The sequence below is a fragment of the Prionailurus bengalensis genome, chromosome A1, assembly GCF_016509475.1.
Source record: "Prionailurus bengalensis isolate Pbe53 chromosome A1, Fcat_Pben_1.1_paternal_pri, whole genome shotgun sequence".
NCBI classification, from domain to species: domain Eukaryota; kingdom Metazoa; phylum Chordata; class Mammalia; order Carnivora; family Felidae; genus Prionailurus; species Prionailurus bengalensis.
In genome coordinates, this window is record NC_057343.1 from 39,739,173 (window position 1) to 39,756,635 (window position 17,463).

Genomic DNA, 17,463 nt, shown 5'->3' on the forward strand with positions numbered 1-17,463 from the left:
TGACCTCAGCCAATATCAAGAGTCAGACCTTTAATCAATGGAGCCACTCAGGCACCCCTAAACTGATACTTCTTACAATAAAATGAAACTATAGTGTTTTCCCTCACTTGAAAAATAATAATGATATACATATATATATCAAATATATATATATATCAAATATATATATATTTATATCAATATATATCATATATATCATATATATCAAATATATATATTTATACAATCTCTGATAGCAAGATATCTATATCTGTATCTATCTATATCTATATCTATATCTATATCTATATCTATATCTATATCATCTATATCTAAAATCTCCAGTGCACCTTGCATGTTGAGGACAAATAAAGCAAGCCTAATTTTATTTTAGTAAAACATCTCTTTATCTGAATTAAGGGTTAAATAAAACAAATTTGGATGACACTAAATTTTTTCTAATGGAAAAAGCACACAAAAAAGTGAGAAAGTATTGGTTGCAATTCTTCAAAATCGGTAACTTGGAATAATAATTCAAATCATGGCACATTTCCTTAAATAAAAACATTTTTGTTTGTATTTCAGTACTAAAATTCATGTTTTGAATTAACTCACATCTTCATCTGTTTGGCTGAGAAATTTTCCAAGTTTGAGTGAAGCCTTGTCACATATTCAGATCATTCTCAGTGGTTTTCATCCTTGTCTAAATACTACAGTCATCTGGGAAGCTTTATAAATTACTGATGCCTGGGTCCTACCCCTCGAGATACTGATTTAATTGGACTGCGTTGCGTCCAGGGCATCTGGGTTTTTAAAAGCTCCCAAGTGATACAAAAGGGCAGCCAAGGGAGAGAAATACTGATCTAAGAGATTATTTTGTGCAAATAATAGGCATGTTCACGATATTTAAAACCTTCAAACTTACTGTATTTTTATCATCATTATTTCTACACAGCTGCATCAATATTTTAAAATCAATTAGCCAATAACCTTTAAGTCTACCAGGTAAGATAGATATATTTAACACACCTTCTCCCTGATCAAGGAGTATAATTTAAAACAAAACAGTTGATGATGATTTCCCTTCCCACCTCAAAACATAAGTATGGTGTATTTGTTTGTTCTTTATTAAAACACAAATCACTAAACAAGTTGGAACCGTTAGGACTATACTATATGCTTTAAAACTACTTTGTGTGGAATTCTGTAGTGCTTAGTGAGCCATTTCCCAATGGGAGGCTCTCCAGTGGTTCATTATTATTAGGTGTTCTGTTAAAGTAAGTGTAACATCTACTCATTATGTAATGCTTCCTATGAAAGAATGCTAAGAGCCCCCAAATTAGTGTTCTACTAAGGTATTGTTTTAACGATGGCAATTATCACTGATGGCAATGTGACTTCTTTTCTGAGTGAGAGTAAATAGTCTTACTTTGAAGAATGTTAAGACAGAGCATAATGATTCATATTAATGAAATAGCCTGATAATCTTGTCAGATGAACTGTAACACCTTGTGGGACTATTAGAAACTGTGTTAACTTGTTTCTCTTCCTATTTCCTTAACGAGTTTTAATTTATGTCAAGTAAATTTCCCACACTCCGTTAGACTGAGGTCAGCTCTGGATATTCTCACTGTTGTAACAGAAGCATCAGGATTCAGAGCTCTGAAATTTGTCTCTAGCATACTCCCTAGACACATGCGCAAACACACAGACACACATGAACACCACAAAAGGGAAGCAATGGCAGCAGAAAAATTCAAAACCGAAGAAAAATCCCCACAAAACAACAAAATAAACCTCACTGCAAACAATAAAATCAGACACATATAGAAAAATGGGATACAAGTAAAGGTTAAAGAAGCACTACTGTTTATAACAGATAGCTAAAAATAAACTCAGTCATGCATCAAAATGATTACTAAGGATAATGTTTCTCACCCGGCCCCCTCAGCTCGAGTATATGGGTACAGGAATGAAATAAAGGGGAGAACTTCTTCCTATATTCCAACCTTTTCATTGGTTTTTGATTCAGGAGTGGACAGGTATGTCTCCCTAGGGGGTTTTAGAATTGATTGCTATTTACTTGGGCTGGTCTACCGTAGCACTATGAAGATGAACCCTATATAGCCCATGATTCTACAATCAGATGATCATACTTTCAAATGAGTACAGACACTTTCACCAATCTGTATTTCCAAATGTAAATTCTTTAGAATGATGCATTTACATCCTTAGATAGTGGATTATAATTTACTCTTTTCAAGCACATCTTTTTTTCAAGGGTGAATGCACAGCATTTTATATTTCTAAAAACAAACAAAACCAAGTGAACATGGATTTCAAAAATTTTACTCAAATTAGCATCAAATATTAAAATATTTTTATTTTATTATTATTTTAAACATTACCCTTTTATTCATTCAGCCTTAAGATGTTTACTCAAAGCTTCCTAGCAAGGTAACTTTGGGTGGTATTAATAGAAAGAGATTTTCTTTCACAGATATAAAAGATATATTTATTAATACACTCAAACTATTTACTAAGTGGCTACATTTCCCAGGAACTCTTCTAGCTTCTAAGAATACAGCAGTGAACAACACAGACATATTTCCTTGTCCTCGTGAATCTTACAATCTTTTGACCTCCCAGTAGATAATTTTCAAAAACTTCTGAGGATAGAATTATTCTTAATGATGTCATTATTATTTAATCCTTACACTCCCCTAAAAATTTTCACTTAAAAGTTATTGATATTAACCCTGAAAAATAAAAAATGCTTTATTTAACATAATTTCTTTAATGTTATATATAAAATAGAACTATTAAAAATAAATTGCAATATAACAGTTCTATTTTATAATTTACAACCATAATAGAGCTAATTGGAAAAGACTCTTACCATGTTCCCTATTTGTAACAAACGTAGTAAGTTTATTATCATTCCTAACATGCTTTGTTGCATATCACAACCTGCAAAAAATCAAGGACTAACATTGCCATTTTGAATTAATTTTAGTACATGTGCTGCCGAAGCGAGCACGCCATTTTGAATTAAAACAACAACAACAACAAAACAAAACTTTCCATTGTATGGTGTCAAATAAATTGCAACTGAAAAAAATCATTACATGGTTCCTTTACTTTTTTAATTTGAATTTTTTCATTTTCTTATTTTAAATGTAGTTGCAAGAACTAGTCGTGTTTATATAATGTGCCCACCATATAATTTTGTAAAAATAAGTAAGGTCTTATTATATTTCTGGAAGTTGATTTTTCTTACCTCTAACTAGTTATTTGAATTGCCATTGCCCCTTTTTTTGTAGCATCAAAACAGAAATGGTATCTGAGAGAGCAAGGAAACCTTACTAAGAGCATGGGACAAGGCACTGATCTGCCACTGTAATAGCATGATAATTTCCTTTTTTTAAAAAAAATTATTTAATGTCTTATTTATTTTTTGAGAGGGCATAAGTTGGGGAGGGCAGAGAGAGAGAGGGAAAGAAGATCCGAAGTGGGCTCTGCACTGATAGGCTGATAGCAGTGAGCCCAATTTGGGGCTCGAACTCATGAACCACAAGATCATGACCTGAGCTGAAGTTGAACTCTCAACTGCTGAGCCACCCAGGAGCCCCTAGCAGATAATTTCTTAAATACACAAGGACTAGGAAGACAACTATGGGATTCCAATGTAACAGATGAACCATATTTATAATCAGGGTGCTATTACCAAAGAATCTACTTAAGGGGTAGTATAAAGAGTGCCACCAGAGACTCTGGGGAAGTATTTAGGGCAGGACAGTTCACTAGCTCACCAAGCCCAGCTAATCTGGGATCAAGAAATACGTTTTGTAATACATATGCCTTCTAACATCCATCCCAAAATTTAAAATTCATCCCATAATGATCTGTGGTCTAATTCATTTTTTTTGACACATTCTTATGACACATTAAACTTTTCATTGTATTTTAAATAATTTCTTGTCAGGTAAATTGTAATCATTGAGATCAGATGCCATATGTTCCTAAGCTGTACTCACAATACCTAGCAAGGTAGTATGTATATAATATTAATTCTACATATACCCCATGCTTCCCACATGGTCTTTAAAATCATCTATCATCTCTCTTGCACCCATACTGTATGGTCTGGCGGTGGGCTAAATACACTCTTTTTCTCTCATCATAGCAAACAGACCAGTATACTCTACTTTACCCAAACACTCAGCTACTTTGAAGCTCATGACAGTAATCTATGCCAAGTATTGTCACTTTTTTTGGTCCAGTTATTGATAGATTCCCCAGTCCAACTCCCCTCAGTCTCTGATAATTTGGTCACCCAGTTCATTGTGTATCTCCAACACTATTCTGTCACAATTTTCAAATCCACATCCACTGTGTTTCCCTTTCTTCTCTTTTTTTCTTTCTTTTCTGCTTTTGTTTTTATTTGAAAGTGAGTGAGCACGTACAAGTAAACATGGTGCAGGGGCAGAAGGAGAGGGAGAGAGAGAATCTTAAGTAGGTTCCACGCCCAACGTAGAGCCCAAAGCACGACTTGATCTCACCACTGTGAGATCATGACCTGAGCCAAAATCAAGAGTTAGACACTCAACCCACCAAGCCACCCAGGCACCTCATACACTGTGTTTTCAATATCCAATTAGACACAACGTGTTTTAAAGAATTCTCCTTCAGCGACCACTCAGGGACATTAAATCAATCAGTCCAGTAGCAGCTTATTCTTCCTCACTGTTTACTATATTGATTCCATCTTCCAGTCAATCTATTGATACTACCATTGTTTTCTCTATTCTCCATGGCCTCATACCTGTCTTCCTTACGTACCTGACTTAAATTCAATGATAACTCATTTCAATCTCTCATTAGTGCATAAAGTCTCAACACAATTACCCACTGCCTCTTCTGTTTTATTTGCTGAAAAAAAAGGGTGCTATTAAATTCAGTTATCTGCTCTAAGTCATCATTAAATAAGTGAACTTAAAAGATAAGAACTTATAACTATGTTGAGTGATCTTATTTTAACCTCCTGACCACAGAATTCAAGGGTGTCTGACGATCCCACCCTTTTTCCTACTCCATTCACTCTTCCGTTACTCTAGAAAACTATTTAAATTATTCTCTGTCCTATGTAACTACAGCATCTTCTTGCAGATATACATCCATGGTTATTTCTTATTTCATTGTCAAAGTAGAAGAGCTATGAAGAAAACTACTGCATTTTCCTTGTCTTCCTTTTCCATCGTCAATATTCTTGCTACTTGGTCATTCTCACTTGCATAGAAACATATTATTGTTTCTCCTAGCATAAAAGCAAAATTAAAAAACCACATAAATATATAAAATACTCTTTACCTGCCTCTTCCTCTATCTAGTGCCTGATTTATCTGTCATGCTTTTCAGCAAAACCCATTGAAAGGATAACTGTACCTATTGTCTGAATTCCTCTCCATTCTCTTTCTAACCAACTCCAATCAGCTTTGCTTTTCTCACTCCAAAGAAATATCACATGCCATCATCCCCTCCACTCATCCAAATCCAGTGGTCAATCATCAGTTCATATCTAAGTTGACTTAGTCAAATTATTTCACACACTGCTATCACTTCTACTCCTTCTAGAAACACTTAATTCCCTGGACTATGACACCATTATTCATCCACTTTGTTTCTATGACACTGGCAGCTGCTTCTCAGTCTCCTTTGCTTATCCTTCCTCATTTTATGGATCTCATACCTCTGGTATTATTATGTTATTTCTTCATTCACTTTCTAAATTATCCCAAACTGTCCACTGCCTATAAATGTCATCTGTAGATTTGATGGCCTTGATATATTCACTCTATTCCCAGTTCTGTCTCTGTGTCTGGCACATCATAAGTCCTTATTAAATACTTTTTGAATGAAAGTATAGATGAATGAAAAGTGCCTGGGTGGCTCAGTTGGTTAAATGTCCGACTTCAGCTCAGGTCATAATCTCACTGCTCTTGAGTTCAAGCCCTGTGTCGGGCTCTGTGCTGACAGCTCAGAGCCTGGAGCCTGCTTCGGAATCTGTGACTCCTCCTCTCTCTGCCCCTCCCCTGCTCACACCCTGTCTCTCTCTCTTTCAAAAATGAATAAACATTAAAAAAAAAGGAAGTATAGATGAATGAGACCTAAAATATCAGATATTTTGATAATAGGCATTTTTGAGACTCTTAGTGGCAGAGCCAGGGCCAGTGTTTTGACTTCTAATATCGTGATGAGTTGACATAAGGAAGTCATTCTTTTCATTCCAAATTTATTTTTTAAATGCATTTTTTTCTTTACAAAATGGCACTTGTCAGATGATTGATGCGCTTGAATGTCAGCCATAAAACATTCCATTTGTAGGCAATATAACACTTAGAAATATTAAATTTCTTTTTAATTTGGAGAATGGATTAAATGAGTTACAGGGTCAGGATATTTTCCAATGTTGATATTGTAAGATATGAAGTTGATAGAAAGACATATAGATGATAAATAATATTACCTGTGCACAGGTTTAAACACAATAAAGTAGAGCTTTAATTTTTATTTTGGACTAAAACATAACTGTAGTCAAGTTGGGAAAATTATTTAAATCTAAGTCTCACTTTCCTCATTGATAAAAAAATATTATAGTAACTTTCTCAGTAAGTTGTGAGAATTAAACATATTAATGTACACAAAACAGAATAGTATCTGACATATTAAAAGTTCTTTAAAAGATATCATCATGATTTTATTATGTTATCAGCTAATCCAAGTTGACATTAAGTTACAATTACATTTATTGAGTACATTGATGGCATCAAGATACCTTAATGTTGGAATATATTTAGATTTAAACTACATTACAGAGAGTAGCTGGACCAGATCTAAAGTATGCCTTTTCTGATATCTTTTCAATGTTCATTCTTTTAGTAGCAAGTATATGGTATTTATTTATTCTTATTTTTTTATGTTTTACTTGAATCATAAAATCACCATTTGACTTCAGAATACAGCATTCCTGGATTAATTCCTGTTTTATAGAACTGTCTGTATAAGGAAAGAATAACAATACACATTAAACATAATTATGTCGTAGTCTATCCAGATCAGTCTGTCAGTTTCCAAGCTGCCTCCCTTGACCATTACTGTAACATGTTTCTGCAAATGTCAAGACATACCTACAGTTTCTTTAGTCACAAATCCATTTTTAGTTTTGACAGTAAAAATATTTGCTTATATTCAGGAGAATATTTGTCTTTTGAGCCTCTATTCATTTACCTTCCATTCTTCAAGTTTATCTTGATTGATTTAATTAATTCTCTGTGAAATGAATCTTTTTTAAAGCCTGTAGCATTTTCCTGTGTTTGTTACAACTGTTTTAAGTGAATTTAAAATGTATGCTAAGTACATCAATTAGCAAGAATTCTGGTACAATATATGGTGACTTCTGGAGAATTACTTATTTTAGAAATATACTTTGTTTATTAATGCATACCGACTTAGAAAAGCATTGCGTCATCTCAAGTGTTGCTTGAATAAAATTTATACAGTAATGAGTCACCTTGAAAAACTATGCCAGATGGTGAAGGAACTGAGAGATAGGAGCACCAGTTAGGTTAATGAGAAATGCATTGATGATTCGAGGACACTTGTCTGAATTCTTAGAGCAAGTTTAAACAGTACAAGTAAGAAGGAAAGCTTCACATTGGCAGGATAATTTTTTCTTTACCATCTACCAAGCAAATAATTATGCCGTTTCCAGTATCTTCCACTAAGAAAGTAGATCCATGTGATAACCATTTATTGTTTTCAGTGAATACAATAAGATAAAATATAGAGAGAATTAGTGAGCATAGCTATAAAGGGATGAAGTTAGCTGTTAAAATATCAATTTATTTTAATATATCAGGGTTTCTTCTCAGTTTGTTTGTTTTCTCTCCTAATCTGTTTCTGGAAATTTCACCTCCTCTTTATCACAGCAAACTTAATAACTTGCTTGGTTCAAATGTGTTTTCCATATACTTAATTCAGTTCCCATGATATGTCTCCACATGTAAGGAGCCAGTTATCGGTAGATAGCTTAATTCAAATGAGAGTTCAGAAATTAGAAATTTAGCAAAATTTCTAAACAGCTTGCATCAGGGAGTCCTTCAAAGCCAGCATTAAATAAATCAACTCATCAAGCTATGTCAACAACTTTTGTTCTCCTCATTTACTCCATGAGGAGATTGAAAATCCATGAGATTTGTAAGGTTTTGACCATGTTTGCATCTTCTATATTTTAATGAAATCTTTTCCCCTTTCACACGAGTACTTCCAAAACAAATTCATCATATTTTAAGTCTCCAATACATCTGGTTTTAGTAAGTGAAAATTATTTTGTCTTTTTCTTAAAGTTCTTAAAATATTTATTCAATAATTCTAGGTACAATGATATATGCAAGCATATTTATATACTGAAAACTCCCAGTACCTTTCCTTGCCTTATTTTGTGGGAAAATGTACTGTTTTCAAATTTTGCTTGAGATCTTCATGAGAAATAAATCACTACTCAGCCATAGGAAAGAATGAAATCTTGCCATTTGCGACGACGTAGATGGAACTAGAGAATATTATGGTAAGTAAAATAAGTCAGTCAGAGAAAAACAAATACCATATGACTTCACTCATATGTGGAATTTAGGAAATAAAACAAATGAACAAAGGGGGAAAAAGAGAGAGAGAGGCAAACCAGGAAACAGACTCTCAGCTATAGAACAAACTGATGGTTACCAGAGGGGAGGTGGGTCCACGGGGAAGGGATGGGTAAAATAGTTGATGAGGATTAAAGAGGGCACTTATCGTGATGACCACCAGGTGATGTATGGCAGTGTAGAACCACTATATTGTACACCTGAACAACAATATCATACTGTATGTTAACTAACCAGAATTTAAACAAAAACCTAAAAAAATAACTAGTAGGTTATGTAGCAAAATTCCTTCTCCTGTCATCTGTATATAACAGGAATTGAATGATAAAAGTAATTTTTCCTATGGATTCAACAACTCTTTTTATATCTTTCTCCAGTATTATCCATATAGTCACTAAGCAGATTATTCAACTTACTTCTTTCCTCTAGGAGTGATGGTTCCAAATTTTAGGAACCATGGCCTTTCTAGGAAAATGTGGAAATTTAGTCAGGATACTAAAATAAACAATTCCTATTATACCAACGGGGGTGGGGTGGGGGAACAAGCCATGCTTCCATAACTCAAGTTTTAAGTTAAAGAAAAAGCTATGGATTTGGGGTATCATGGGAAGTGTGGAGAAAGATTAGAAAGTTGAGGAAATACCCTGAAGAAGTAAAAAGCAGGACAGAGATGGGTCAAGGTAGGCTTATTTTTTTGTTTGTTTTCTCTCCTAAGCTGTTAAAAGCCTCTAAACTTATATATTTAATATACACCCTACATTTCCCCTAAAGCCTTGGAGCATGATTTTATTCTGCCATAGTTTGTTTGGAGAAAAAGTGATTTGAAATAATGAGCTCTTTTACATGTGACAGTATTCTATGGATAATTAAAGTTTGTACTATTCGATTTTTAAGTAAGCAAAGAAAACTGCTGTGAGCTGCTGTAATTTACAATTTCATATAATGGTGCTTTCACAGATATAGTTTGGATTCTACTTTTAGAACATCCAGGAAGGTGGATATGTTATGTTTATATAGAAAATGGCAGACCATTACTTGAAGAAATGGAAGAATATGACAAATGAAGAATTAAAGAACCTCATTTTCAAGCTCCTAATGTTTCCTTGAAGATTATGCCTAAAGTAAAAAAGCAATATTAGTTTTTCACCTCATTTCACTGATGCAGTGGTAATTCACAAAAGTGCTTCTATGAATTGTGAAAGTATGTCCAGGTGTATGAATTTGAAGGCATCCAAGCATTCAGATTTTGCTTCAAACTGCATTTTTTGTTTATGTCAGAAAACCTTTGAGACACAAGTGGTTAAATGAAGAATAATTAGAAGCAAGGTGAGATTGAATAAGCATAATAGAAGTACAGAATGATGCCTCAACACTTTCTGGTAATGAATATTTATAATGTTCTTTTACTGCTTGTACAAACATGTATTTCCATGTACGTTTGGTTAGCTCTAGTATTTGAAATAAGTTTTTAAAAGCTTTAATGTTAATACCTAACTTCCATTTAAAATATATCTTTATTTAAATGATTCGTTCCATTGTAGACATTATAACCTTTTACTATAGACCCCGGGCTCTTCTACAATGTTTAGTTAAATTTTTTTGTTTTTCTAGAATGCTGAATAGTTCACCAATTTAAATGAGAAATATCAAATTTTAATCTTGGTTTCCCTAAACTTGCAATATCACAGTTATTCTTTTTTAAGTTTATTTATTTATTTATTTTCAGAGAGAGAGGAGAGTGAGAGAGTGTGTGGGGCAAAGCATAGAGAGAAGGAGAGAGAGAATCCCAAGCAGGCTCCTCGCCATCATCAGGGAGCCTGGCCACTGGGAGGAGGGTGGGGGACCAAATCCATAAACAGTGAGATCATGACCAGAGCCAAAATCAGGAGTCAGAGGTTAACTGACTGAGCCACCCAGATGCCCCCCACAGTTAATCTTAAGATAGCAACACAAGGAAAGAATTAAAAAAATATTAAAATGGCACTATTTGAATTTAAATTCCATCTTTATAGCATAAAAGGAAAGTAATGGTTCTCATATCTTGATAATATATTTGATGATCCTCAAAGTTTTCTAAAATACAAAATAACCCTTCCTACCTTCTTTGTTTACTTCTTTAACCTATTACCATTATTCTTGCTTTGTGACTTTATTTATTCTGAAACCTTAGTCATCACACAAAGGGAAATATTTTTTCAAACCTGTATTGCATTAATATACTCTGAATTCCATTGTATGTTGCGAGTAGCCTCTGTACATATATATGCCCTTATATTTACTTTATGTTTATTTATTTTTGAGAGAGAGAGAGACAAAGATACAAGGTGTGAGCAGGGAAGGGGGGCAGAGAGAGAGAGGGAGACACAGAATCTGAAGCAGGTTCCAGGCTCTGAGCTGTCAGCACAGAGCCCAACGTGGGGCTCAAACTCACAAACCAGGAGATCATGCCCTGAGGTGAAGTTGGATGCTCAACTGACTAAGCCACCATATAGTCGCCCCTATATATGCCTTTATCTTAATGGAAGTTTGTTTTAATAGCTTTATGATTAGATTTTCTAAATATTTACCTATTTGTTTTTTTCTCAAAGTTTTTGCATTAATATCTATGGGTTACTGTCTTTTCCAATTAATTTGCTTTTTTGCCTTTGCTGTTCCTCCTTGTATAATATTGTCATTATCCTTTCCTTTGAGTTGTGTTAAGTCTTTAATTTATTCATTGTATTTCTAAATGAAATAATCCAAATATTGACTTCATAACTGTGCACAGTTCTGTGTACATTCTCTATATTCTCCACATGTTATATGACACAGAGAGTTTTCTTTTTAAAAAAAACTTGTCAGGTTGTACTTTAATTTTTTGTGGAATTTTCAAACAGATTCTAAAGAATTAGAAGAGCCAAGTTAATTTAAAATTTGAGACCATACATTACCATATATCAAGGCTTTCTATAATGCTACAAAAATTAAGTGTAATATTAGACAAAATAATAGACAATAACGGAGGAGGAAGTCCAGAAACAGACTCACCCCTATATGCTTATATGAAATATGAAAAGAAAAGAGAAATCACTTATTTTTTCATAAGCGGTACTGAAGAAATTTAATATTCATATTAGACAAAAGGTAAACTTTGAACACTAGCTCATACCATAAAAAATGTTCAGGTATATCATAAACTTAAATATGGAAGCTAACATATAAAGCTTCCAGAGGAAAACATCGGAAAATATCTTCACATCTTTGGGGTAAAGAGATTTATTAAATAGTACACAGAAAAGATTAAACCTTAAAGAAAATATTGGAATATTTGGATACAATTAAAATTAAAAGTTGTTTCATCAAAAAAACTTTGAAGAGAATTAAAAGATGGGGTGCCTGGGTGGCTCAGTCAGTTAAGTGTCCAACTCTTGATTTTGGCTCAGTCCTTGATCTCGCAGTTCATGGGATAGAGCCCCATGCTGGGTTCTGTGCTGACAGCACAGAGCCTGCCTGAGATTCTCTTTCTCCCTCTCTCTCTGCCCCTCCCCTGCTCACATACTCTCTCTCTCAAAAGAAACATACTTTAAAAAGAGGGTGAGAGAATTAAAAGACAAGCCACAACTGAGAGGTGATATTTGCAATGCACATATCTGACAAAATGTGGGTAGGCATAACCTCAAAATAAGACAAAGACATATAACCTTCTGAATATATATGTTAGAAGGATATCTCCCCAAATTTAAATAATTTAAAGTGCAGTGAGATACTTTAAAAATATGCTGCAACTTAATATTAATAAATAAATATCAGGGAAAAATACGGAATACTTGTTTTCTTTATTATTTAGGCTCTCTATAAGTTTTAGTTAACATTACCTTAAGGTAAACAGAGAGTATTTATAAAAGAGTGCATTATGTTTAATCTGGAAGCCTCAATGAGCATTAATAAATAGTGGCTAACATAATTACAATGTAAATAGATGACTCAAAGATAGAAAACATATATATATATATATATATATATATCTCCAAATTCACAAATACCTATAAAACTTAAACACATTTGCATATATTCTAAGAAGGATGCAATAATAAGAAGAAAAGTAAAACTATTACAGGAGTATTGCAGCTACTGGCTCATTGTGTTAATGAATAAAATAATTATAATTTAAGATTGGAAAATACTTGTGTTGTTAAACCTAACTTGAAGGAAAAGTCAGTAATAAAATGCAATGAATAGAAGAGATAACAAAAAGATGACAGGTCCATTTCAAAGATAAGTCACCTTTGCTTAAATGACAAATGAAAATGAGCTAACATTATTAGCTTTTCACTGATTTCACTGAAGTTGTAATTTCCTTTTTCATGAAAAGGTTATATTCCTTTTTCTTACTTTGTTTTATTGGCTCTTTATGGAGGTGTATATATGTATTTGCTGTATATTATACCCATACTGATATTTCATGTATAAATTTAAAACATTTAATTTTGTTATAATCTTAGAAATTAAATTGTTTACTCTTATAACTGCAAACAGTTGTAGATGAAGGAGGAAAATTGCTTATTATTATGTGTTTATTAGCTATTAGATATTGTGTAACAGGGGGGAATTTTTTTTAATATTTATTTATTTTTGAGAGAGAGATCGACAAAGTGAGCAGGAGAAGGGAAGAGAGAGAGGGAGACACAGAATCCGAAGCAGGCTCCAGGCTCTGAGGTGTCAGCACAGAGCCTGACACAGGACTCACCCCCACCAACCCAGAGATCCTGACCTGAGCCCACATCGTACGCTTAACCAATGGAGCCACCCAGGCTTCACAGCATGAGGGGGTTAATAAGATTTAGAGACTGAGAAGCTTTGCAGACCTTTTCGATGGTTAATAAATATAAAGGGAGAAAGAAAGGAGATAAGCAAGTGCTAAGGAGAAGAGGCCAATGTAAAATTCCCCAGCTTTTGGTTGGAACCCAGAAGGTCTATAATGTGCAAGTAAACACGAATCAGAAATAGCCTTCACAGGAACAAAGATTTAACTTTGAATCATCTCAATCTCTGTTTGATTCCTGTGATCTGTGAAGGCCATGTGATTGAGAAAAGCTAAAGTAGTCTTTAACTTGAAAGGTACAATGTTTACCATTCCATCATGTATATTTAGACATGCAAGGAAGACAAATGCAACCAAAATCATCAAAAACAAAACAAAATGTAAAGATAGATGAACACTTGTACAAAGCATTTATATTTTTTTCATATGTGAAAATTAAAACAGATATGAATAAAATTCAAAGGAGGGGCACCTGGGTGACTCAGTAGGTTACGCATCCAACTCTTGCTTTTGGCTCAGGTCAGGATCTCACCATTTGTGAGCTCTGTACTGCCAGCATGGAGCCTTCTTGGGATTCTCTCTCCCTCTCTTTGCCTCTACCCTGCTCATGCCCTCTCTCTCTTTCTCAAAATAAATAAACATTAAAAAAAAGTTAGCATTGGTAAAGTCTTACTAATTCTACCTGAGATTCACTCTTTTACCAATCACGTTTTCTTCTTTTCACATATGCTTCTTAACCTCCCCCATGGTCCTCCGCCAAGTTTCCAGGATCCACATAAGAGTGAAAACATATGGCATCTGTTTTTCTCTGTATGACTTATTTCGCTTAGCATAACACTCTCCAGTTCCACCATGAGGGAGGGGAAGGAAAAAAAAAAGTTAGAGGAGGGAGGCAAACATAAGAGACTCTCAAAAACTGAGAATAAACTGAGGGCTGATGGGGGGTGGGAGGGAGGGGAAAGTGGGTGATGGGCATTGAGGAGGGCACCTGTTGGGATGAGCACTGGGTGTTGTATGGAAACCAATTTGACCATAAATTCCATATTAAAAAAAAAACAAAACAAAAAAATTAAAAAAAAATATGCTTCTTAGAATCCACACAACTATTTCCCATTTTAATCCACTTTACCTTTTAGTTTAATCTAGACTTTCCTTTTTATTTGAAAAGGGCTTCCTTGGGGAAAATAATTTTTAAATACTGTAAAATTTACAAAATTCACTAGAAGAGTTTTAAAATGACGGGATATTTTATTTGCATGCTATACAGAGTGATGAAGATCTCTTAAAAATAAAATACAATAATTTGCATAAGTTCTCAATATTTGTAAAATAAGCAGCTTTTGCATGTTTTTTTCCTAGTTTGCATACACTTAATTATTTTTAAATTATTAACATATGTTTTGAAATGGATAACACTCACCATTTGATATCTATGGACTCAATCATTTTAGCACAGGCAACGCAAGAGAAGGTTCTTTTTTATGCCTACACTGCAGACCTTTTATGTCTGTGACACACTCTGAGTCAGCCCCCACTGCTGTACTCACCACACCACATTTTAAATGACTGTTTCCATGTATAGCTTTCTTCAGTTCATTTAGTGTGGTGCGCACGAGTGCTCTCTCTCTCTCTCAAAGTAAATAAACATTAAAAAAAAGATATGTAACATTATACAATTATTAAGCAAAAATAAATAAAAATTCGTTTTCCCTTTAAGTGAAAGGATTTACCAAGAACATTGATAGGAAAACTGCTTTTTAATTTCTTCCCAAGTCAATCTTCATAATTTATACATTTAAAAAGTAGAAATTGAATTGATAATCTTAAAAGGTATGTGGAGGGTTGCCTGGGTTGCTGGGCTCAGTCAGTTGAGCATCCGACTTTGGCTCCGGTCACAATCTCAGAGTTTGTGCATTCGAGTCCTCCATCAGGCTCTATACTGATGGCTCAGAGCCGGGAGCCCGCTTCAGATTAAGTGTCCGTTTCTCTCTATTCCCCTCTCCCACTCATGCTCTGTCTCTGTCAAAACTAAACAAAACCATTTTTAAAAAATTTCAAAAAAAGGTATGTGGAGAGGCACCTGGTGCATGTGAGTGTTCTCTCTCTCTCAAAGTAAATAAACATTTTTTTAAAAAAGATATGTAGCATTATACAATTATTGAGCAAAAATAAATTTAAAAAGTTTATTGGCCCAATCTGGAACAGGGGCCCAAAAAACATACCAGGGACATAAACCCAGTCCAGCCTGAACTGCTAGTGACCAGGAGCTGGGTGTGTTCATCTCGGCATCCCCAGCTCCCAGCATGCACTGTGCACCCTTCAGGGACTAAAGGGAACATGCAGTGGACTGTACATCTAAAGTCAGAGGACACTGGGTGTGAATCTTGGTTTCGCCTCTTTCTCAATGGTGGTCTCTGAGAAGCCCTCAAACCCCTGGAGCCTCAGGCGACTCATCTTTTAATATTTTACATTTTTAATATTTACATTTAACCTTATTTTTTGGCATGTGAGAAGCTGTACTTACTTATGGAAAAAACTTGCGACTCTTGGTGGTGGTGATAGTTTCACGGGTGTATACTGACTCCCAAACTCATTCAGTTGTGTAGGTTAGAGACAGCTTTTTAGGTATCACATTAAACATTTTTGTTACATTTTTATGTTCTCAGGAAAAGACTGGTTATTTTGTAGCCATGATTACAAATAACCACCAGATTCCATTTTAAACCTGTTTATTTAATTGGTGACCAGCCTCAGTGTGATCATTGGGTGCTTTGACCAGATAACACACTTCTAATGTTTATTTTTGAGAGAGAGAGACAGAGATAGACAGTGAGTGGGGGAGGGGCCGGGAAAGAGAGAGAGAGAGAGAGAGAGAGAGAGAGAGAGAATCCAGAAGCAGGCTCCAGGCTCTGAGCTGTCAGCATAGAGCCGGACTCAGGGCTAGAACTCACGAACCATGAGATAATGACCTGAGCCGAAGTCAGAAGTTCAACTGAGGGCACTCCCCACCCCCAACCCCACCCCCTGATAACACACTTCTAAAAGTGACAGCACCATACTTTTGAAAGTGAGTCATTTTGTTACAACTTCACTGTGGTGAATACACTGCCAACCAATCAACAGTCTCATCTGAATAACCACACCTCCATAGCTGACATTAACCAACACTCCCCTTTGAAAGGCCACCAATCCCTAAACTTGCTTCTCTAAACCCTATGTTATATTACATCCCCATTTTGCAAAGAGAGACTTCATTGACAAAGAAGTAGAACTCTCTTCTACTTGAGTAGGTAGTGCATTTAGGCTTTGTTTTCCTATATTGCTGCTGCCTCCTACTCTTTCACCTTTCAATGATATGACTGATGATTTTTTAAGTACAGTTAAGATTTCTCCACTTTTTGGTATACACATTTCAATAAAAATTTGTAGGACAAATGATACCCCTTAAGTTTCTGGGAATTTTCCAGGAATACTTAAGGACTCAAGGTAAGGAACACCTTAGTGCAGTCCAAAATTACTAGGAAGCTTCTGATAACAAAAAGTGAAGTTAGATATGACATTGGTTTGATATATTATGTCACTGTATTTTCTGTTAAAGATAATTTCTCACAGAGCAGGTTTGTTAAGAGCTGGAAATAGTAACAGAAGTTATACAACAACAGCATTGATGAAACACAATAATGTTAGCCTTCCTTACAAAGGGTCAGTTTCATTGGTCTCAGGGTTTGAGTGGATGTGTCCACCATCATAAGTAGACCCTAAATATCCTAAGTAAGTCTATGATAAATTATTATACACCAAGGTTTGCTGTGTGTCATTTCTTACTGGATGTTGTCAAAATCATTCCAGTTGTCCAAACTGGAAAACCATAAGCAGATTTGACAATCCCTCACCTCTTTCCCTCACAAATCAAATCCCAGTAACCTATCTTTTGTAAGTGTAATTTATAAATGTCTCCCAAGTCTATTCATTTATTTTGAA